At 52.5% G+C, this 23,774-nt stretch overlaps 1 non-coding gene across 1 annotated transcript; it reads right to left on the bottom strand.

The window, feature by feature from the left end:
* Positions 1 to 13,252: 13,252 nt before the first annotated feature.
* On the bottom strand, positions 13,253 to 13,409 carry LOC144105790 (U1 spliceosomal RNA). Its single transcript, XR_013308899.1, has one exon. It is a non-coding gene; the product is annotated as a U1 spliceosomal RNA (small nuclear RNA).
* Between the last annotated feature and the right edge of the window lie 10,365 nt (positions 13,410 to 23,774).

Below are 23,774 nucleotides of genomic sequence, written 5' to 3'. Positions count from 1 at the left end.
TGGATTGGGCTAAGGACTTCTTCCGAAATGCGAAGCATAGTGTCCTGGGTCGAGAGATCGGGTCTAAAGCCTAGCATGATGTCCGGTAAGAGCCTGCTTGCGTGCTCGTGGTTAAGGAGGTAGTTGAGGACCCCATGCTCCATCAGCTTACCCATGCAAGATATAAGCGGGATGGGTCTGAGATTCTGTAATGCTAGTTTCTTGCTGGGTTTCTGAATGAAGACAACCTTCGCGTGTTTCCCGGATTGAGGGAGTTCCCCTTCCCGCCAGCGCTTGTTCATGAAGTCGGTGAGTTCCCTCACTGACTTTCCGTCGATGTTGCGCAGGGTGCGACTTGTGACTCCATCCTTGCCAGGAGCGGAAGAAGTAAGGAGTCTGTTAAGGGCTGCTCGCACTTCTCACTCCGCAATTTCCTCGTCCATTCCAGGATTGACAATACCTTCATAGCTCGCGAGGGGTTCCTGAGGAGACATATCTAAGTATCTGTTTCTCAGCTCGTCCAGTAGATCGTCATCCGGAAGGGGGGTTCTCGTGAAGGATACGGATTATGTCCTTCCTGTGGGCGGACTTGCAGTTATCTAGGCTTAAAAGATAGCGCAGCAAATGCCACTTGTTTCTCAGTCCCAGTTTACCTCTTATTTGATCACAAACGTGGCCCCATTGCTGCTTGGCCAAGTTCTCTGCATGGCTACGATGTCCTTAGCTAGTCGACCTACTCTTAGGTGTAGCTTACGACTGCGTTTTTGGGTGAGCCATCTCCTCTGACGGCTCTGGTACACTTGCCACATATGGAGGAGACGACTATCCACAGACGAGATCTCCTCCGGAGAGCTAATCTCGTGGGTGTCAATCTGAACATCCTGTATGAGACTCGAGGCCCAATCCTCCAGGTTGTGGATAGTGTCAGAAGCAGTTTGCTCCGTTAAGGTTCTGAACCTATCCCAGTCCGCGATGCCGGCTGGTCTCTTGTTATTTCCTTTCAGAGAACCTTGCTTAACGATGGACATGACGATGTAGTGGTCACTCTCGAAATTTTCCAGAGTGTTGATCCACTCTACGTTCGAGATATTCTTGCCTAGAGTGAGATCCGGGCAAGTGTTCGCTCCCACACTGTTTTCAATCCGCGTAAGCATCGCGGGGTCTGTTCACAGGGTGAACCCCGTGTCCTGTATGTGGTTCCATAAATGCGTGCCCTTCATATTATTCCTCTTGTATCCCCAAGCCGTGTTATGTGCGTTGAAATCCGCCACCCCCTGGAGTAGAGAGGATCCAGCCTTCATGACCGCCTTATTTACGGCAGCGATTATTGGGGGGTGGTGAGCTTTTGGATTACTGTGCATTTAAGGAAGTATAAGGGGCAGAGGCCTCTCTTTTGCGGGAGGAGCTCAATCAAGAGGCAGTCCTCGTTGATGCCGTCGAGCGGGTGTGTTATTGCGGTCAGATTCCCCTGAACGAGGACTGCCGTGTGTGGTTTAACTATATCTGGAGGAGAAAATGACTTATAACCCGACAGTTCGACCTCGCCACCTGCAGAGCTAGCTTACACGCAGGCCTCCTGCAGGCCACCTGCAGAGCTATCACATCCGGAGCTTTTGGTCCCATGTTCTTGATACAAAATTGTAGACTGTCCCGCTTAGCGCGAAAGACCCTGCAATTCCACTGCCATACTTTTATTACTTTATGATTGACCGCTATGATGGTGGCTGGCTTTGTTAATGGGGTCGGATCTGCGGGGCTGGGAGCTACCATTCAGCAAAGGAGTGGATGGTCACAAAGAAGAGGGGACATCCACTCTTTCCTTCATGGATTTTACTTCGTTAATAGTAGTGGCTTGTGTGGCCTCAATATTGCTGATACGCCTTTCTATAGCATCCATGGGGCCATTAATCTGGGTTGAGAAAGCGTTAAAACGCACAACTATGTGGAAATTGACTTGATCCATGATTACTGTGAGGCGTTCCTCGATCTTGTCAGCGAAGACTGAGAGTGCCCTCTTTTTCGCAGGAGGGCTGCGTTGGGGAGATGATGCAGGGGAAGACACGACACTTCCGAGGCTGAAGAGGGCGCCTCTGTTGATATCGGAACTTCACTAGAGAACCCCGCATCCGTGGTAGAACTCGAAGAGTTCCCCCTAATCATGCGGAGCTCGGCATATGCTACGTCTAAGCTAGCTTTAAGCAGCCTATTCTCATCTCTTAAGACCTGCAGCTTCGAATCCAGATATGTACTTTGTTTAGATTGGGATACCACGTGTGCCCAGCTCACCTTCTTGTCTATCGACCTGCCGGCAGCTGATCTTCCTTGTCCCCCTCTTTCTTCTTGAAGTGGTGGGAAGAACGTGGATTGGCTCCAGCTCCTCGGGCACTGTCCGGAGTGTGGTTCCGGTGGCTGGAGTTGGATCTTGATATTCTCCGGCAGCGGTGTCCACCCGACGAAGATCCTTGGCCGTCCTCACAGAAAAGCTCATCTTGGTCTTGACTCTTTCCCTTGCTGGGCTTAGGACGTATGAAGCGGTACTTGCATTTCTTGTTCCCCGTGAGGTGGGAGCCACTGGAGATGATGCAGTTCGGCGTGCAGTCCGGGTATTCTTTCGGAAGGTGCTTCTCCTCGCATCGGTGACAGAGATTCGTCCTTGCTTTCCGACAGACTTCGGGGCGATGACCGGTGTTACAACAGTAGAAACACGACTACACTTTGCTGTAGAATGGGTAGCAGATGTACAGGCCTCCTCGGAAGCACAGAGATTGGGGTACCTTGGTTCCCGTGATGGTTAGGAGGATCGAAGTGGTCTTTGTTAGCTGCCGGGCGTCCACGATCGGAAGGATCGGATTGAAGGGGATCAAGCCATCCATGATCTTTGTGTAGTTTTCACCACTGTGGGCATGGAAGATGATTCCTCGAACGGAGCCGTCCGGGGGTGGGAAGTAGGCACTCATCTCGAAGGTCTGATCTTCGAGTTTCAGGTTCTTCAGGCCGACATACTTCTGTGCTTTGGTATCCACCGGAGTACTAATTGTGAACGTATTGTTCACTGGATTAAAACGAGGACGGTCTGTCTTCAATACCTCTTGGTAGATGAGGCCGAGTGGTCGGCATACGGCGGTAAAGATGGTCGGTGTCCCGACCACGCGGAGGTTAAGTCCGCCACGTGGCCTCACTACAACCTTGTAGTCATCGATGGAAGCCGTGGCAGCGGTGGCTACTGTTTCCTGGGCGGGTGGCATTGCAGCTTCGACTTCTTGATGGCTGACTTGGCAGCGGCGCCGCCAGATTGCGTTACCGTGGACGTGGCGGTACTATCGTTCGGCGTACTTGCGAGCTCCTTCCTGGCTCTCATGTCGGTCGTGAAACTGCAAGCGGTCTCACAATGCTGGGCGTTCAATTTCTCCGGGGATAATTCCTCCCTTTGCACAGCGTACTCCATCTTGGGTAGTCAGAGCCGACCACGTGGTCTAAGCATAGCGCAGCGGGGCGTTAGGCCCATCCGTGGGCTTGCCGGGCTCAGCAGGAGAACGCCCTAAAAAGGCGGAAAATGCCGCGATTTTCCAAAACTCAATGACATATAGTGATGCACACCTCCACTGACCTCTGTAAACGTGATCCCGGACCACTGGCTTCGTAAAAACGCCAGAAATTGGTCAAAGAGCGGGAGCCTATGCGGAGCACGTCCGCACCGCAAGGCGTCCAGATGGCGTCCTCCAAGTGAGAGAGAGAAATAACTTTAATTTTCACCCTCAAAACCTCGTGTTCATTTTCAATCGAGCTCAAACTGAAGCGTAACGACGCCCAGAACCGGACAGTCAAGTCGCCTATGAAAGGTCAAAACAAACTTGCAGGTTCTGTCAAGCTTTTTTTAAGGCTTTTTTATTTGCCCCCCCCCCCTCATCATCACTCCTGTCCAGTAGACCCTGGGTGATAATAATAATAAGAAGAATAATAATTGGTTTTTTGGGGAAAGGAAATGGCGCAGTATCTGTCTCATATATCGTTGGACACCTGAACCGCGCCGGAAGGGAAGGGATAAAGGAGGGAGTAAAAGAAGAAAGGAAGAAGAGGTGCCGTAGTGGAGATGCTTACTAAGGAGAAGAAGACGTGTTCTTGCTGGTGCTTGGCTTCGAGCTCAACTGTGGTTCCCTGGTGGTGCCTACGTGGTCATCTCTGGTGAGGCCGTTCTCTGTGGGGGATTTGGCCAGGTCTCAGGTTAGGTCTGTAGGCCAGGTTAATGTGCATTTGAGGGTGCGTTTGGCTTAGGTATGTCGCTGACCTCCCCGGGTGGAGGGACGGCAACCTGGTTTGCCAGCTTGCCCACCCAAAGCTTGCCGCTAGAAAATTTTCGTAAAAATGGAATTGACATCATCCCTGTGGCTTTCGTGCCGATCGGTGAGGGAACGATCAAGATGAAAAGCCCCAAGGTCCTTCAGCAGGAGCTAAGATCTCTCACTACCCACTACCTCCAGATCTCTGAGGTGCGACCGTTCGGCCAGAGAGGCATTGTTTGCAGGTCCGCTGACATGGATTGTGTCACAGACCTGCTCCAGTGCAAAATATTTCAGTCCTTAGCGGTTAAAGCCTTCATCCCGGAACAGCTCGCATGTTCCAAAGGTATTGTTCGTGGCGTGGACCCAGCATCTTCCCCGCAGGATATACTGAAGGAGTTTCAGGATGCAGGTGTGGGGGTTCTTTCTGTCTACCGGTGCAGTAGAGAATTCAATGGTGTGCGTGTTGCGACAGAGTCAGTTATCACTACGTTTGCTGGTTCCTCCTGTCCTTCTGAACTCAAGGTTTGGCCGATAGTGTATCGTGTGGACCCTCTGCAGCCCCGTCCTCTTCAGTGCAACAACTATTGGCGTTTCGGTCACAGTGGTAAAGCGTGTAAGTCGGCGACCCGCTGCCGGGTTTGTGGAGAAGGGCATTCAGATGACAGCTGCGCCTCTGATCAGCCCCAGTGTTGCCTATGCAAGGGCAACCACTCAGCTGATGATGTCAACTGCTCGAAACGAGCCGACGAACAAAGCCTGCTCGATATCATTCAAGCGAAACGATGTTCGAGAGCAGATGCTTATGCACTTCTGGATCGGAGGGGTAATACATATGCCAGCCGTGCGCGAAGCTCTGTTGCTGATATACCGTCAAGTTTGACTACTTCAATAGTGTCCTCAGTAGAACAGGCTCTTTCTGTGGTGGTCGAGCGAATGCTGGGCAGTTTCACCGAGGCTCTATCTCAACTTGTTGCTGGCCAATCTCTGCCTACTGAATCACATGTTTCGGCGGCTACGCCGGCATCACTCCCGAGTGCTGCTAGTAAGAATCATTCCATGTCGCCTCCTACCGTGCCCCAAGTACCGCCTGCCAACAGCGCTCCTGACAGTGTCGCTCACGTAGATCCTTGTAGTATGGACGTTGAAATGCTCACCACTTCCCAGAAGCGTCGAGCTTCTTCCTCACCCTCGAAGTCAGCTGTTCCGCAAGTCAAAGCAAAGAAAGGACCCCCCAAATTAATTCCCCAGACTGATGTGCTGAAGGAGGCTGTTGATGCCTCTTTAACCAGTCGATAATCATGGCGGGTCTAAAAGTTATGCAGTGGAATTGTCGCTCCGTACTTTCTTCTTTACCGGATCTTGAATTACTTCTTCATAAACATAATCCAGATATTGTGATTTTACAAGAAACGTGGCTCTCACCACTTAAATCATTCACATTTAAAAAATTTCGTGTTTTCAGGGTAGATCGCGTTAATGGCAGGGGTGGTGGGTTAATAACTATGATCTCTACGAAAATATGTCACCGGGCATCAATCTCGCAGACAGTTATGCGCCCTGACTGTGAGTTGTTGGCGGTTGAAATCTCCCTTCCACAGTGCGCCAAAGTCACTATTGCTAACGTCTACTTCCCAATCGGTGTTCACAGGACAGACTGTTTGGACACCTTACTGAGCGGCGCAAACAGCACAGTCATCGCAGGAGATTTTAATTCGCACCACAGTGCCTGGGATAGTCGCTCTGACTCCTGCGGCCAGCTTCTGTGGTCCTAGATGTCAATGAATGCAGTGCGCTGCTGTAATTCTGGAGCAGTAACCTTTATGCGTGGAGGATCCCGTTCAATCATAGATTTAACATTAGCATCTCGTGGGGTTGGCGTATCTGCATGGTCAACTGAAGAATCAGGTAAATCTAGTGACCACTTTCCAATAACCTTTTCTATTATATCCTCGCCTATCAGAAAAGGTGGTGCAACCATGAAATTTCTAAACCACATTATGTACAAAAAATTGATATCTGCCTCACTCCCCTCCATAGTTAGCTCAGGTCGAGCACAAAGAGCTCAGCGGACAATTACCTTTCTGCAAGATGCTGCTGAGAGTTCTGTATTCTCGGTGTGCACTACTGCTCCTGCCAGACAGCCGTCTCCTTGGTGGACGGAGGAGTGCGAGAAAGCTTATCGTCGTAGAAAAGCAGCCTGGAAAAGCCTTTCCTATAATCAGAGCCCAGCTAATTGGATAAATTATAAGTTCTTCTCTGCATGTTTCAAACGAACTGTTAAAAAGGCAAAAGAGGATTATAATCAAAATTTAAACACGTATCTCTCAAAACCCCAGAATAAGAAGGCTCTCTATAGATTCATGGCGCAGAATAACAGCTCTCCGGCCTCCAATCGCATAAGGTCAATGGTAATGTCTCCGCAGGAGGCTAAGCAAAACCTTGAACGCATCGCGCAGGGGCTGGCCTTACGTTTCCAGGTACAGAAAGCAGAACCTTTGCACACTCTCACCCCCAGCTCGGACTATCCTGAGGTCGACGTGTCGGAGCTCCTGCAAATTGTTTCCTCGATGCACTCTGCTGCTCCGGGATCTGACGGGATTACTGTGGGCATGTTAAAGATTTTAGCGCACGACTTTCCAACTCACCTTCTAGATATTGTAAATGCGTCATTGGAAACCTCTTGGATTCCTCACAGTTGGAAAATTGCGAAAATAATTTTACTTTTAAAAAATGCAGACAATGGATTTCAATTAGACAATATTCGGCCGATTGCTTTAACCTCAAATTTAGTAAAGCTAATAGAAAGAGTAGTACACAGTCGCCTCACAAAGCATGTTCATCATATTAACGGCCTCAGCCCCGCACAGATTGGCTTTCGTCGCGGTTGTTCCATATGGTCCGCGCATGTGGATCTCGAGAGCCGAATACGACTCTCAGTGCGCCAGAGAGAAGTTTCGGCCTTGGTGACGCTTGACGTTGCGAAGGCCTATGACAGCGTGGAGCACACAGTCCTCATTAACAAGCTTGCTCAACTACAACCACCGCATTACCTCTACGCCTGGATTTGTGAATTTCTAAAAGATAGATTTTTCTTCTGTACAGACGGATCTTTTTGTTCTAATACCTATGGTCAATCAAGAGGTGTGCCGCAAGGCTCTGTTCTTTCTCCGCTGCTTTTCAACATATTAGTTCGGGACATCCCCATTCATCCTAACGTTACAGTTTATGTATACGCAGATGATATAGCTTTTTTCGCATCAGCAACTGATATTCATGTGCTCTACGGGTATTTGCAGGCATATCTGAATGCTCTTGAAGTCTGGTTGGACCAAATCAATTTATCACTTAATGTCAGCAAATGCGGCGTGCTGGTATTTCCACCCGACGCTCCTATGTACATCTCGCTAGCCTACCGCTCCACTCCAATTCCGCAGGTGGGGTCGGTTAAATACCTAGGTGTTACTTATGACCAAAATTTGGACTGGCGACACCATATTAAGAATAATGTTATTAAAGGGGAACGTGCACTGGGCCGTTTGACCCGAGTTGGCAATAAAAAGTTTGGCATGCGTCGTGACACGCTACTGTTGCTCTATAAGGCTTATATGAGACCGATTCTGGAATTTGGTTGCCCCTTGTTCTCTGGTAGCGCGAACTACAAGCTGCAGCCATTAGCCTTACTGGAAAGACGTGCCCTACGGCTATGCCTCGGGCTCCCAAAATCAACTTCCAACGCTGTCCTTTATCTGGAAGCGCGTATCCCCAACCTCTATTCCCGCTTCCAACTTCTAACAGTGCGTACTTTCCTCAAGTCTTTTGACCCGGCCCCAGGCGTTAGTGTTCCAATTTTTGTATCCCAACCACACCTTTTTTTGACTAATCACTGGCCACGTTATCAGCTTCCGCAAGTTAGGTTCACGCAGAATCTGTTAGCTCCGCTTCAGGTTGATCTGATCTCCTTGCAACGAGTTGCTGACACGCAGGCTGATCCCGTCTTCTATTACGTCTTTATTTTCCCGTCCCATGCGAAGCATATGCCCGCACATACCCTAAATGGTCTTCTTTCTGAACACCTACAGAATTTTCCACATCATACTGTTCTCTCCACTGATGCCTCCGGCAGCTGTGAGAAGGCGGCGATTGGCATATATTCGCAGGATCTAGATTGGAGCTACTCCGTTCGTATCCCTGATTATACTCCTATATTCTTCGCAGAGTTTTTGGCCATTGGTTTGGCTCTTCTCAAAATTCCCAGACATGTCGCACGGGTTCTTATTCTCACAGACTGCCTTTCAGTTATTGTCTCTCTCCAAAATTCGGAAAAATCTTTCTTGACTCGTTCACTTAGGTTTTTTGTTCCGAGCACAGTGCGCGAGATCCGTTTGGTCTGGGTACCTGGGCATTCAGGCGTCTATTTTAACGAGGTGGCTGATTTATTGGCAAGGTCAGCTCTCAGCGCACCTGTAATATATCCCGTCCCTCACCTCATTCTGTTAGCAGCTTCACGTTTCCAGCGGTTCCAACATATTTCAGCCACTTTGAGTGATCCGTTGCTGAATACCGTGGACTTTCAACACCTAAAGTACCCATGGAATATCCGGTGGTGTAAGTCAAGGCTTTGTGAAGTGTCCATGACGCTCCTGCGATGTAGAATCCCTCACTTAAACTTGTACTTATGCAGGTGCGGGTTCGCTGCGACAAACCTTTGTGTATCATGTGGGCAAGTTGAATCAATCGATCATTTTCTCCTCTCTTGCCGGCGGTTCGCGGTTCAGAGAAAGCAATATCTGGAGGTTCCTCCTTCGAGACTAGGACTGCCTCTGTCTCTTACAGTTCTTCTATCGTTCGGTGCGAGTGCCAAGGGATTCCCGTTAAGCAGTGTATGCGGCTACCTTCACGATTACATAAGTGCAACTAATCGATTATCCTGTTAGCTATACACAAAAGTCTTTCGCATGTCCAAAAAGGCTAGATTGATTCTATTCCGGATGACTCATACCTCTTGAATTCATTTTATTTTTCCCAATTTTTTTGTATCTTGATTCAGTCTTCTGATGTTTCCTTCCCCGCGCAAATGCTTCATTGGCATTCTACCCTATACCTTGGCCAATCCCCCCACGTGGGTATGTGCCATGTTACTTGAGGAGAAGAAGAAGAAGAAGAAGAAGAGGGCTCCGGAATAATAAAAATTGATATCTGCCTCACTCCCCTCCATAGTTAGCTCAGGTCGAGCACAAAGAGCTCAGCGGACAATTACCTTTCTGCAAGATGCTGCTGAGAGTTCTGTATTCTCGGTGTGCACTACTGCTCCTGCCAGACAGCCGTCTCCTTGGTGGACGGAGGAGTGCGAGAAAGCTTATCGTCGTAGAAAAGCAGCCTGGAAAAGCCTTTCCTATAATCAGAGCCCAGCTAATTGGATAAATTATAAGTTCTTCTCTGCATGTTTCAAACGAACTGTTAAAAAGGCAAAGGAGGATTATAATCAAAATTTAAACACGTATCTCTCAAAACCCCAGAATAAGAAGGCTCTCTATAGATTCATGGCGCAGAATAACAGCTCTCCGGCCTCCAATCGCATAAGGTCAATGGTAATGTCTCCGCAGGAGGCTAAGCAAAACCTTGAACGCATCGCGCAGGGGCTGGCCTTACGTTTCCAGGTACAGAAAGCAGAACCTTTGCACACTCTCACCCCCAGCTCGGACTATCCTGAGGTCGACGTGTCGGAGCTCCTGCAAATTGTTTCCTCGATGCACTCTGCTGCTCCGGGATCTGACGGGATTACTGTGGGCATGTTAAAGATTTTAGCGCACGACTTTCCAACTCACCTTCTAGATATTGTAAATGCGTCATTGGAAACCTCTTGGATTCCTCACAGTTGGAAAATTGCGAAAATAATTTTACTTTTAAAAAATGCAGACAATGGATTTCAATTAGACAATATTCGGCCGATTGCTTTAACCTCAAATTTAGTAAAGCTAATAGAAAGAGTAGTACACAGTCGCCTCACAAAGCATGTTCATCATATTAACGGCCTCAGCCCCGCACAGATTGGCTTTCGTCGCGGTTGTTCCATATGGTCCGCGCATGTGGATCTCGAGAGCCGAATACGACTCTCAATGCGCCAGAGAGAAGTTTCGGCCTTGGTGACGCTTGACGTTGCGAAGGCCTATGACAGCGTGGAGCACACAGTCCTCATTAACAAGCTTGCTCAACTACAACCACCGCATTACCTCTACGCCTGGATTTGTGAATTTCTAAAAGATAGATTTTTCTTCTGTACAGACGGATCCTTTTGTTCTAATACCTATGGTCAATCAAGAGGTGTGCCGCAAGGCTCTGTTCTTTCTCCGCTGCTTTTCAACATATTAGTTCGGGACATCCCCATTCATCCTAACGTTACAGTTTATGTATACGCAGATGATATAGCTTTTTTCGCATCAGCAAATGATATTCATGTGCTCTACGGGTATTTGCAGGCATATCTGAATGCTCTTGAAGTCTGGTTGGACCAAATCAATTTATCACTTAATGTCAGCAAATGCGGCGTGCTGGTATTTCCACCCGCCGCTCCTATGTACATCTCGCTAGCCTACCGCTCCACTCCAATTCCGCAGGTGGAGTCGGTTAAATACCTAGGTGTTACTTATGACCAAAATTTGGACTGGCGACACCATATTAAGAATAATGTTATTAAAGGGGAACGTGCACTGGGCCGTTTGACCCGAGTTGGCAATAAAAAGTTTGGCATGCGTCGTGACACGCTACTGTTGCTCTATAAGGCTTATATGAGACCGATTCTGGAATTTGGTTGCCCCTTGTTCTCTGGTAGCGCGAACTACAAGCTGCAGCCATTAGCCTTACTGGAAAGACGTGCCCTACGGCTATGCCTCGGGCTCCCAAAATCAGCTTCCAACGCTGTCCTTTATCTGGAAGCGCGTATCCCCAACCTCTATTCCCGCTTCCAACTTCTAACAGTGCGTACTTTCCTCAAGTCTTTTGACCCGGCCCCAGGCGTTAGTGTTCCAATTTTTGTATCCCAACCACACCTTTTTTTGACTAATCACTGGCCACGTTATCAGCTTCCGCAAGTTAGGTTCACGCAGAATCTGTTAGCTCCGCTTCAGGTTGATCTGATCTCCTTGCAACGAGTTGCTGACACGCAGGCTGATCCCGTCTTCTATTACGACTTTATTTTCCCGTCCCATGCGAAGCATATGCCCGCACATACCCTAAATGGTCTTCTTTCTGAACACCTACAGAATTTTCCACATCATACTGTTCTCTCCACTGATGCCTCCGGCAGCTGTGAGAAGGCGGCGATTGGCATATATTCGCAGGATCTAGATTGGAGCTACTCCGTTCGTATCCCTGATTATACTCCTATATTCTTCGCAGAGTTTTTGGCCATTGGTTTGGCTCTTCTCAAAATTCCCAGACATGTCGCACGGGTTCTTATTCTCACAGACTGCCTTTCAGTTATTGTCTCTCTCCAAAATTCGGAAAAATCTTTCTTGACTCGTTCACTTAGGTTTTTTTGTTCCGAGCACAGTGCGCGAGATCCGTTTGGTCTGGGTACCTGGGCATTCAGGCGTCTATTTTAACGAGGTGGCTGATTTATTGGCAAGGTCAGCTCTCAGCGCACCTGTAATATATCCCGTCCCTCACCTCATTCTGTTAGCAGCTTCACGTTTCCAGCGGTTCCAACATATTTCAGCCACTTTGAGTGATCCGTTGCTGAATACCGTGGACTTTCAACACCTAAAGTACCCATGGAATATCCGGTGGTGTAAGTCAAGGCTTTGTGAAGTGTCCATGACGCTCCTGCGATGTAGAATCCCTCACTTAAACTTGTACTTATGCAGGTGCGGGTTCGCTGCGACAAACCTTTGTGTATCATGTGGGCAAGTTGAATCAATCGATCATTTTCTCCTCTCTTGCCGGCGGTTCGCGGTTCAGAGAAAGCAATATCTGGAGGTTCCTCTTTCGAGACTAGGACTGCCTCTGTCTCTTACAGTTCTTCTATCGTTCGGTGCGAGTGCCAAGGGATTCCCGTTAAGCAGTGTATGCGGCTACCTTCACGATTACATAAGTGCAACTAATCGATTATCCTGTTAGCTATACACAAAATTCTTTCGCATGTCCAAAAAGGCTAGATTGATTCTATTCCGGATGACTCATACCTCTTGAATTCATTTTATTTTTTCCAATTTTTTTTTTATCTTGATTCAGTCTTCTGACGTTTCCTTCCCCGCGCAAATGCTTCATTGGCATTCTACCCTATACCTTGGCCAATCCCCCCACGTGGGTATGTGCCATATTACTTGAGGAGAAGAAGAAGAAGAAGAATAATTTCGACCACCTGGTGATCTTTAACGTGCACTGACATCGCACCGCACACGATCGCCTTAGCGCTTTTCCTCCATAAAAACGCAACCGCCGCGGTCGGGTTCGAACCCGGGAACTCCGGATCAGTAGTCGAGCGCCCTAAAATTGGAGGACGCTTAAGCTTAAGCTTAAGAGTGAGATGCGTCAGCGCGTCGCAGCGTTGCCGAGGAGTGCATGGAATGGAACGCGATCGCAAGTTCGGCGCAACGCGTGGCCAATTGGACAATTTAAGGAAAGGACACCCGAACCGGGCCGTGAGGGAGGGAAAATTAAATGAACAATTGCTTTTATGGAAAGGAAATGAGGCCTGTCTCACATTTCTCGCTGGACACCCGGATCGGGCCGTAAGAGAAGGAAAAATCGATCGATCAATCAATCAAGCAATCAATCCATAAATCCTTAACACTGTCCCCGAGATGCGCCATTTTTCTCTCGCGGCCAGCCAAAGATGCCGACGCCGGCGACACCGGCTTTTCCGCGACACGAGCTCCTTAACGCAATCGCGTTAAAAGTTGACTTTGACCTCGCCACTCTGAAAGCGTGTCAGCTTTTTCTGATTAAAAGTTCGCTGAGCCAGTAGAACCACTAATTTTTTATTTCATTAATGAGGGGGGATAGCACAAGGCAATCCCCCACTACCAAAAATTATGTACCCATACACCCAGTCTAGGGTAATGGCGGATGTCAGCGCGGTATAATTCCCCCGCGCCTCGCTCCGGAGGTGCCGCCTTCATGATCACGGACACCCCACATGCAGAACAGTAGCCTGGCACCACCTTCGCACACACACACACACACACTGGTAGATCAACTAGGCACACGTGCAGCCTAGCTATTCAGAGAAGCGCAGCGTCCTGTATCGTTGAGGACATTCCTGGGGGAGAAAAAACTGAGAACCACCAATGCTTATTCCGAGAATGCTTGGCTGATTGTTAAAAGCGGGATATGTCCCCTAGGGCTTTTAGTTGAAATACTTTCTTAATGCAAGGATGGCCTTCTATGTGATTCGTATAGTTTATGACCGTACGTTCAACGAGGCTTCAAAAATTGGTGGTGGTAGTGGTTTTATTAAAAATAATAGTAAAAAGGAAGGAATAGATTTTTGCTAGCCCCGGCATCTGCCATCGATACTCAAGCACCTGAGCTGGGGCAGCGGAAATAAAAGATAGCAGGCAGAATGGAGAAATGAAAGAGGTGAGGGGACAGGAAGAGAGGATAGGGGAAGTAATATGTACAAACTATTTACACAATCAGAAATGTGTCCAGGTCGTGCGCGTGATTAGTTGATTTTAGAGGAATTAAATCACACACGCGCACAGCACTGTGTTGGTTACAACTGGAGTGGGGCGTCCAGTTATTAATCGTTCAAGGTAGAACTAGCGGAGCGTTCGTTCACTGCGTGTAACTACCTGACGGAGAACAGACGGGACGTCAAGCTTGTGTGTTCGATGAATGCACAGAGGCTCACCAAAGTCGCTCACGAGTGCGCGCACAGCCCTGCGGCCACGATAACGTCTTGATGGAGTCTGGTAGTATGCCCTGCGCCCTATAGGCCGCAAGCATATCGCGACGAGCATCGCCGAACGCGGCACAGTGAAGGAGCAGGTGTTCTAGTGTTTCCACTGCACCGCATCCGTCACACACATCACTCGTCGCGATTCCGTGACGCACCCGTCGTTCCCCGGGCAACACGCAGCCAATGCGCGCGCGGAGGATCATTGCACGTTGTGACCGTGTAAGTGCGCGACAGCCGGTGACACTGTCGATGCGCTCACCTCTCGCGATGCGTGGGTCGGGGTGCTGCTTTCGGAGATGGTCGTTGTTGGCCGCACGCACGTCCTCCAGCGCAAGGGGCAGATCGCTGGCAGGTAGTTGGTGTGCAGCGGTCGCGAGGTCGTCAGCTTATTCGTTGCCTGCGATGCCGCAGTGACCGGGCACCCACTGTGCACGCACGGCACAACCTCTCTGCGCGAGTCGACGCGCGAGCAAATTTCCCGCACTAGTGAGGTACCGCGGCCTTTAGATTGCAGGCGGCTGAGGGCGGCGTGGGAGTCCCACAGCTGAGCACTCCTGGGCGGCGGAGTGCCGAGGGTGAGGCGCAGGTCCAGCCCGAGCCGGGTCCCCATCAACTCCGCCTTGGTAGAGGAGCCCAGGAAGGCTGCGTGTTGCTGGGTGTGCAGTCGCAGTGCGGGGATGGTGGCCGCCGCAGCAAGGGAGCAGCTGTCGCGGGCCACTGAGGCGTCGGTGTACACGAGGAGATGGTCCTGGAGCTCCTCGTGTATGACGGCTCTGGCCAGCTGCTGCACAGCACAGAGGGGTGTGCTCCGCTTTCCCGCAATATCGACGATCTCTCGCTGCACCTCCGAGGCAGCAGGCCGGGGCGCGCAGGAGCCGTAGGGCGGTGGGCCTTGGGTCAATTGCTCATACTCGAGCAGCGCCGCGCCCATTCGTGAGCGCGGGTGCGAGCGCATACGCTGCAGCAGCGAGCCACCGTCCGGTGCGCGGTGAAGCCCGTCGATGTGATTCATTGCCCTGCGCGCTGCTTGTAGCTCAAGTGGCCACGCTCCTGCCTCGGCCAACGTTGCGGCGCACTGCGAGTTTTTGGGCAGGCCTAGGCACACGCGCAGGGACTTGCGGTGCTGAAGCTCGAGTTTCTTCCAGCACGGCTTGCGCACCGTGACGAGCGGCAGCGCATAGAGCACCGCCCCCAAAGCTGCGGCATTGTATAGCCGCAGCGCGGCTTGCTGGGAGATGCCCTGACCTCGAGCGGTGAGCTTGAGCACGGCCGCGGTGATCCTCTTCATCTGCAGACAGGCCTTGGTCGCCGCGGGGCGGAAGGAAAGGCGCCAGTCGATGTCCAGGCCAAGGTACCTCACCGATTTAAGCCAAGTAATCGGAGTCCCGTCCAGTGACAGTGGCGCAAGGTGCGAGCGCGAATGCGAAACGCAGGCCATGGCCATCGATTTATCCGCGCTCAGCGACAGACCAAGGCCGCGCAAGCTGGCATCGATTGCGGTCAGGGCTCCCTGAAGGCACCCCCGCACGCGGAACGCCTCACCCGGTGGTCCCCGGCACCACAGAGCTATGTCGTCTGCATATATGGACATGTACACATTGTGTCGGCCGCTCGTGGGGAGGGAGGCCGGCACCACCGACATGGCCACATTAAACAGAAATGGTGATAGGACAGAGCCCTGCGGCACGCCCATGTCCACCGGGCGAGGCTTGGAGAGCTTACCCCCTACTCGTATGCGCATGGTGCGCCCGCTTAGGAAGCCATGAACGTATCGCAAAAGGCGCCCGCTCACACCAGCCCCCTCAAGCACCGCGAGAATTGGTGCGTGGTGAACGTTGTCAAAAGCGCCCGAGACGTCCAGTAGTAACAGCAGCGCAACCTGGCATGCCACCCTGGCATGCTCCAGCGCTGTAACAACGTCAGATATAGAATCAGCCGTGCACCGCATCCCACGAAAACCCGTCTGCCGCTCGTCAAACAAATCAGCCTCCGCAGCCCGCTCGTTCAGGCGGTGCAACGCCATATGCTCCATGAGCTTACCTACCGCCGATGTTAATGCCACTGGCCGGTATCCGCTCAGCTCCGTAGGTGGGCGCTCTGCCTTTCGGATGGGACAACCGACCGCGGTTCGCCAATCCTCCGGTAGCTCCCCGCGTTCCCACACCAGGTTGATCTGCTGCAGGAGGATCTGTCGTTGCTGCGCATCCAGGTTTCGCAGCATCTGGTATGTCACCCCGTCCGGTCCGGGCGCCGACCGGCGGCGGCAGCGCTGAAGCGCATTGTTCAGTTCCGCCGCGGTGAACGGCGCATCACATGGACCTTCTGAGGCGATGGGCGACGGACTGGCGTCGCTTCTGGGGCTCTCAGGAGCAGCTATGTTTACTGCGTTGGCGGGGCTGGGCGCGGCGCGAATCGATCGGCAAACCGCTCTGCCAATTCCACAAAGCTGAGACCGCTGGAGATTGCGAGGGCGGCCAGCGGTCGACGGTTTGCCTGTGGTTGGGTGATGCGCCGCAAGGTCTCAAACAGCCTCCGCGAGCTGACATCTTCCTCCATCCTTTGGCATAGTGAAGCCCACTGCCGGCGGTATAGCTTGTTGGCGTAGCGGCGTGCTGCTGCGTCCAAGCGGTTGTAGACAGTCCAGTCAGCGGCTCTTTCAGTCCGTCGCGCCCGACGCTCTGCGAGACCTCTCTTCTCGCGCAGATTGAGCAGCTTCATATCAGGTGTGGGCTGGCCTGCCCTTACCTCTGCTCGTTGGTTGGCTGCGAGAGCGCTTCGGACTAGACTTGAAAAGAAATCTGCGCCAGTGGCCGCCGCCTCATCGACCACCCGCCTGAACGCACTCCAGTTGGTAATGGAGTAGGCACGTTTGGGGCGCGCCTCCAACGCAGTGGGTTCGATTAGGATGGAGTAATGATCCGAGCCCCAGAGAGATGGTGATCGGCGCTATGTCGCCTCGATGCCTCTAGATGCGAAGGCAACGTCGATGCAGGAGCCGGTTGTTCCACTTCGTCGAAAGGTGGGCACGCCGGTGTTCAAGGGGGTGAGTCCCAGCTGCGTTGCTGCGCTGTGCAGGTCGTCTCCTCGCGCGGAGTGGCGCGCACTGCCCCACGCACTATGATGAGCGTTAAAATCACCACAGATGATTTGGCGCGGGGCACAGCACGAAGACACAGCAAGAAAACACAGCGCGTTCCACGCGACAGCTGGACGCACATAAACACTGGCCACCGACGTGTCAACACCACCGACGCGCACTGTCACCACTACGCACTCCTGGGCGTCAGATGTCGCCGCCGCCGAGCCGACGAGGGTGTGCTGGACGTTCTCCCGCACGTATATCGCGCACCTGATTTTCCGGGGCGATGAGATGTGACACAACAGGGCACTGCGGCACAGGTGGGTTCCTCGCACGTGGTGGCTGAGTGCTAGCCAATGTAGCCAGGTAGCCGCATCTGGGGCTCCCCGTCATGTGAACGTACGTAAGTCTCCTGCAGGGCGATAACTTCCGGCGAATCCTGTGCGATGCGAACTCGCATTTCGGCGTACCGCACCGCAAGTGAGCGCACGCTCCACTGCAGGATGGATGGTATGCGGGAGGGAGTCCGGCGGCTAGCCATCATGCTGGCTTATCTGTGCGGGAGCACCCGCTGCTTCTAAGCAAGCCTGGTGTCCATCGGTGCCCTCCGGGAAAAGTGCGCTGAGGGCGCGCAACGCCAGCTTTAGGCGCGCGATCTCCGCGTCCCGTGCGTCAGAGGGCTGGCCATGGGAAGCGGCCGCAGGCTTGGGCCGCGCTGTACGGGACGCCGGGCAACCGGATCGCCTCTACCGCTGCCGGCATTCAATAAATCCTGGCACCCGGCATTCAACACCTGGCATTCAAGAAATCCAGGCCAGCATCTGACGCGGCGACCCTGTCCATTCCATTCCCTCCTGGCCCTCATCTGTCGACTTAGGAGAGGTCGAGAGGAGGTTGATGTCATGTTCCTCTGTAGTGGTGGCGGTAGAAACTTTATTACATACAGGGGAGCTTAGGACGCGCAGGTCCTTGGGCCCCGCACGGCCCCACTGCACTCAAACGTTCATGTCCCGGGGGCTCATAAGCTGGCAGCCCGGCCTGTGGCGATGGTTTGCTTTGCCGGGTCCTCGGAGCGCAGTAGGGTCTTCCAAGCCTCCCAAGTGGTAAGGTGCTCAAGGCCCCGCGGGGGAGGATCCGCCGGGCAGAGGAAAAAGATGTGATCGAGAGTGGCTTTGGGGTGGTGGCAGAGGGTACAGAAGGGGTTTGTGTGAACTTGGTGATAGCGCGAGCGTATATAAGGGGAGGGTAAGGTGCGTGTTTGGAGCCGTCTCCAAAGTGTCTGATGATAATTGTCGAGGGAGGGATGGGGTGGGGAGTACAGCCGACGCTCGGCTTTGCAGGCCTGCGAAGTTCACTGAAGGAATGCATGCTCTCCCGTGAGAACCCCAGATCGGAGGCCGCCGGTGCCCGGTTGAGAGAACCTCGGGCTAAAGCGTTGGCAGCCTCGTTTCCGGGATTTCCGGAGTGGGCAGGCACCCATATGAGCTCCATGTGGCGGGGCGGGTGCGCGGCGAGGGAGTTCAATATGCGATATGCAGGGACGTGAACTCTCTCGCGAGCAAAATTTAGTATGGCAGTTTTAGAGTCCGATAGTATATACCGGGCCTCCGTGCGCGTGATGGCTAGGACAATAGCGGCCTCTTCAGCCTCCTCCGAAGTGGGAGTGGGGGATATGTGAAGGGTAGCAACCGGTTGTAGGGAGGAGTTCGTGATGGCTACAACCGCGTCCTCGCCTGTGCATGCGGCATCCACCCAAACGGCATCCGGTTCCTTGCCATAGTGTTTGTGGAGCGCCCGTGCGCGAGCTCTGCGGCGGGGTTTGTGGTAGGTGGGGTGCATGGTATGAGGAAAACTAGCGAAAAGGACGCATTCACAAGGAGGAGAAGTACACACTTCTCCTCCTTGTGAATGCGTCCTTTTCGCTGGTTTTCCTCATACCATGCACCAACTGGCCCAACAAGCTACGCTTTTTCAGTGGGGTGCATGTTTTGAGGAGAGGTTTAAAGAGTAGTTCGCAGTGAATGTGGTGGCGGACCGGGAGCTGTGTGGGATCCTTGGCTGGTATCCTGATGCCGAGGGGGCGTAGGATGTGTCTGCCAGTTGTGGTTCTAGCAAGGCGTATGTATTGTGTCTGTCGGTGGGCCTCGATTAGCTCACCTATCGTGTTGTGTAGGCCTAGTTGTAGGAGTTTTTCGGTTGTGGTATTTAGGGGTAGGTGTAGTGCTGTCTTAAATGCTGTTTGGATCATGGCATCCAGGGTGGAGATTTCTGTGGCCTGGAGTTTCAGGTAGGAGAGCGTGAAGAGAAAGCGGCTGAGGACGAAGGCGTGAATGAGACGACATAGGTCATGCTCCTTCATGCCCCGGTGGTGTCCAGAACCTCTGCGGATTAGGTCGGATATCGACACCGCCGTCTGCTTGAGGTTCTGGATGGAGGGAGTGTTTTTCCCATTGTTCTGGATGTGGTGGCCCAGTACCCGGAGAGTGTGTACCTCCGGGATGTACCGATGTTCCAGTTTCACGGTTATGGGTGCTGTGGGGCAGTTTCGGATTGTGGGGCGGAGTATGAGGAGCTCCGACTTCTCCGGAGAGCATGAGAGTCCGATACTCCGCACATGTTTTTGGCTGAGGGTAGCTTCCGACTGCAGAGTATTCTCTGTCTCCATCACTGCCATGGGTGGTCGATAGTGATATCATAAGCATAGAGTGTATGCCGAAGGTGAGGAATAGTGTTTAGTTTGCGGGCAAGGGGGATGAGTGTGACATTGAAGCGGAAAGGGGAGAGGACAGATACATGGGGGTGCCAACCCCACTAAGGGTGTATGGATGGGATGTGTGGGGACAGAAGTGAATTTCGGCCATGCGGTTAGTAAGGAATGCTTGAATATAGGTGTACATACGGTCAACTATGTTCAAGGGGGAGAGCGCCGCCATGATCACTTTATGGTCTAGGTGATCAAAGGCCTTGGAGAGATCCAAGGCGAGGACAGCTTTTGTGTGGCCCGGTATGAGGAGTCACAAGTATCCTGTGTGAGCTGTAGCATGGCGTCCTGGGCCGACAGGTGGGGACGAAAGCCCACCATGCTGTTCGGATACAGGTCTTGCTCCGTCATGTGTTGGGTGAGTCGGGCGAGTGCGACGTGCTCCAAAAAATTGCCCAGGCATGATTTTAGTGCGATGGGGGAAAGATTTGCAGGTGTAAGGGGTTTGTGGGGCTTGGGTATGAATAAGATTTTGGCGTGACGCCAGGATTGCGGAAGGGTGCCCTCCAGCCAGCATGTCATGAAGTACCTCGTGAGCTGGGCAATCGATTGATCGTCCAAATTTCGGAGCATTCTATATGAGATACGGTCAACTCCTCGAGTGGAGTTACAGCGGAGTGTCATGAGGGCCGCTCTGACTTCTGCTTCCGTAATCTCTTCGTCGAGATTGGCATTCGGGGTGCCGGCATAGGGAGCAAGGAGTTTAAGGTACCGGGAGTTGTATGTGTTCCTAAGTATGTCGATGAGTGCGTCGGGAGAAAGGTCGGTCCTGTGTATAAGGCGTGTGACGTGGTGTTGTGTGGCTGTTTTGGATTGCGTGGGGTCCATTAAGTGATAGAGGAGTGGCCAACTTCGTTTGGAGGACAGATTGCGAGCCATACTATCGCAAATCTGTCCCGAGTTGGATCGGCAGAGCTCCTCAGAGTGCTCAGTAATTTGTGTTTGTAGTGCGGCCAGCCGCTTTTTAAGGGTCCGATTGAGTTTTTGCACTTTCCAGCGCTATAGGATGCTATAGTGGGCCTCCCATAGGTGGGCCAGGCGAGTGTCGAGGGTGGGCGTATCTCGTGTGGTGTCAAGCGTTCGAGTATGTGCGGAGACATCGTTCATGAGTGATGCCGCCCACTGGTCGATGTCTGTATTGGGGGCGTCAGGAAGTGCCGCCCGTGCGGCGCGGACAGCATCCCAGTTGGTCAGTTTGTGTGTTAGGTGAAGGATCGTTCTTTGTACGGTACTGTAACGAAGAGGATGTAATGATCGCTCCCTAATGTGTGATGTGTTGTGTTTCACGTAATACCCGCAAGGTTGCGGCTCAGTGTCAAGTCCGGGCTGGTGTCCGCTCGGACACTGTTGCCAATTCTGGTGGGAGTGTTAAAGTTGTGTATTGTGAGGCGGAGCTGTTGTACCAAGAACCGGTGTCGCCTCCCTCGTCCCGTGGTGGTGCGGTAGCCCCCGTCCGTATGCTGAGTGTTGAAGTCCCCTCCGATAATCAATGAGTGCTTGCCTGCAATACGATGGAGATCGCGCAGTAGCGTTTCCATTGAAGCCACCGGATGAGACGATGTGTGATATATATTTAAAATAACAATAGATGGTGTGGAGCGTGCATCTGGTATGATTTCTGTGATCACGCAGGACGTCTCGGAGGTGATTTGATGCGTTTGGTGTGTAATGGAGCGATGTATGAGTGTGGAAGCCCTGGGTGTATTCGTTGCGTCCGAGTGAGCGGATGTGTAGCTATGAAGTGTTTCTGGGGCATGTGTGTCCTGAAGGAGTAGGATGTGGGGCCCGGTAAGTGTGGGGAGGAGTTGGAGGGGTGCGCGTTTGCCCCAGAAGCGGCGGCAGTTCCATTGCAGAATTGATAAGGAATTAGGTGGTCACCCCGCCATACTGTAGCTTGGGTGGGTTGAGGGTAGGTGGGTTGGGTAGGGGATTCTGTGGGGTAGGTGGACGGGATTGAGGGGGATTGGGTAGGTGCAGCGAGGGAAGGACCTGCTCTATTGTATGGAGGCGGGTGTCGTACCGTGCGAGGCTCATCTCAAGGGTATGCACCATGCTCGTAAATGCCGCTTCAATATTTTGTTCGAAGCGTTGGGACAGAGGGTCGACGAGGTGATTAAATGTTGCCTCTCAACGCGCGCTCATTTCAGCGAGTTTAGCGTCCATGCGGGCCTCTAGGAAATGAAGGTCGGTTTGGATGACGGGTTGTTGCTCTGGTGTGCGTTTTTTCTTGGGTCGGGGTCAGTGGGGGTTTTGGAGGCCAATTGTTCCATGTTTTCAGTGGGTGTTTGAGGTAGCAGCGTGGGTTGCGTGGGAGGGACTATTGGCGGAAGCGGTAGAGGGTTAGAGGTTTGGGTCTTGATGAGAGAGGTAAGACGACTCACCTCTCGCAGGGCCTGTAGCTCCCGGTCACGGGGGTCCACCTGTGTGGGCGGAGGGTTGAGGGCTTTCTGGTAGCTTTGAGCATGTTGCCTTCTACTCTGTCCGCCCAGGAAAGTTGTGGAGGCTGTTGGTCCTGGCGGCGACGGGACGATGAGCGAGACTTGCTAAAGCGACGAACGCTGGTGCGGTTCGCGTCTCGCTCCGGTGTGCGGGAGGTGTGCGGTTGCGGTGAAGCGGGCGATGATCGCCGTCCCCTCGCTTTGCAACCTTTATACCCGTCATGTGGGCGCCTCCACAGAGTATGCAGGCTGGAGTGCATGTCGGAGTGTCCTCTCGGGGTGCGGGATACCGCATCTTGAACAGTTGTGGCACGCCGAAGGGTACACACATCCGCGCGATGCCCTGGTTTTCTACAGTTTGTGCAAGCATCCAGGTGTCCTCTATATAAAGTGCAGTTGTGGAGTCCGCCTCCGTAGGAGATGGTTCGGGGCACCGGACTCGCCTGGAAGGTGATGAGGATCGAACGGGTCTGTCCCTTGCGGCGTGCATCAATGATGGGGATGCCAGGGTTGCCCGTGATGTGGTCTTCAAGAATCGTGCTGGGGTTTCTTCCCAGTAGGCGTTAGTGGTTACTCCTCCTACTGCACCATCTGGGGGGCGATGTAGTCGGTGACGGTGTAGGCTTGGGTTCGAATTGAGATTTGTTAGATGGCGACCAGGCGTAGCGCGTCGGCTTGATGCGGGGTACTCATCTTGCAGGTGTTGTTTAGGGGATCGATACTCAAGTTGGTGGCGTCCGGGACTTGGAGGTCCTTGGCTTCAGTTATCAGGGCCAGGCGAAGCTGGCGCGGTTGAAGGTCGTTTAAGTCAAGTCCACCGTTGGAACGAAACACTATCTTGTAGGCACCCTCAGGCAACCGCGGCTGGCCTTGCGACCTTCGCGCCGCGAGACGCGCCGCGCGCAGCAGGGATGCTTGGTGTAATGAATCTTCAGGTCGTGAGCCGGTGGTGGCGTTTCCCTGGTCCTGGATTTTCGGTGCTCCTTTCTGACGGGCGGGTAGGCTCAGGATATGGTTCCAGTCCATGGGATTGTAGTCCTTTGGGTTGATTGTCTCTCCGATCATGTGGACCGCCAATTGTCGATGTAGGGGAGGTTGAAGCGGCTTAGGCTTAGCGTACAGTGGCGCGAGGCCTAGTTCGGCAGCTGACTGGCAAAGAGCGGTTTTCGGCACGTGGGTCCATTTAAGGGGGACCGACGGCCGCCAAATTTCAAGACGGTAGCGCTCACCTTTACGAACGGTGCAGTGAAGAGATGGGCACTGTGCGGGTCGAAATTCGGACCCCCCCTTTTGTACAATAAATTGTTTTTACTCGCTTAACCTGCACATACATCAC

The sequence above is a fragment of the Amblyomma americanum genome, chromosome 9 (assembly GCF_052857255.1).
Source record: "Amblyomma americanum isolate KBUSLIRL-KWMA chromosome 9, ASM5285725v1, whole genome shotgun sequence".
NCBI classification, from domain to species: Eukaryota; Metazoa; Arthropoda; class Arachnida; order Ixodida; family Ixodidae; genus Amblyomma; species Amblyomma americanum.
Note: the sequence above shows the minus strand (reverse complement) of the source record. Positions and strands in the feature narration are given on the sequence as shown.